The 631-nt window shown below is 43.4% G+C and overlaps 1 protein-coding gene across 1 annotated transcript in view; it reads left to right on the top strand.

Annotated features, from left to right (window-relative positions):
• PHOX2B (paired like homeobox 2B) overlaps nt 1-184 on the top strand; it is a 3,474-nt gene extending 3,290 nt beyond the window's left edge. The window contains exon 3 of the mRNA XM_079307393.1: nt 1-184. This exon is cut by the window's left edge and continues 1,392 nt beyond it. The gene's annotated coding sequence lies outside the window, so the exon portion shown is untranslated.
• The last annotated feature ends 447 nt before the right edge of the window (nt 185-631 follow it).

Here is a 631-nt window from a genome sequence, read left to right as displayed (position 1 = left end):
CCTACCTGTTGGAATATGTTTGTGAGCATAATGGTCATAAATTATGTTCAGGGTTTCCAGATTTATTTATATGTGGTTAAAATGAATGCTTCTATTTAAAAGGGGAAATATTTCTACATGTGCATATAGTTTTCCAAGAGTGTACCATTAATTGATTGTTGATAATAAAAGCCAAAAGCAAACTTAGTTATGGTGCTCTTTCGACTTCTTGTTAGGGCTTTATTTGGGGGGAGGTCTCGGGTTTATTTCTGATAGAGAGCCAAGGCGCATGTCGCATAACCTGAACTATGACATACAAAGATTTGCTCAGTAGCATCAATCTCCGTTACCATCAGGAAGATCATAACTGCCCGTCCCATCATTACTGCCTAATTGTGCTCTTATTAATTATTTGCAAACGGGCAGACTGGGGGGAGGAAGATATGTCAGATTTGACCTTTTGTCATTACCTCGGAAACTGGAGATGGAAAATATTAAGCGATAAGGGAAAACAAAAAGGGCAAAAAACGCCGGTTTGTCAGCGGGCTCAGCATCTCGGAGAGCCTTCGCCTGGCACTACAACCAGCGCTTTTGCTGAATCCCCTGCGACAGCGCGGGCAGAGAGTGAGGACTGCGCGACGGCGGGCTCAGC

This window comes from Erithacus rubecula (genome assembly GCF_903797595.1).
Source record: "Erithacus rubecula genome assembly, chromosome: 5".
Classification (NCBI taxonomy): domain Eukaryota; kingdom Metazoa; phylum Chordata; class Aves; order Passeriformes; family Muscicapidae; genus Erithacus; species Erithacus rubecula.
The sequence above is the reverse complement of the archived record's forward strand: the minus strand, read 5'-3'. Positions and strand labels throughout refer to the sequence as shown.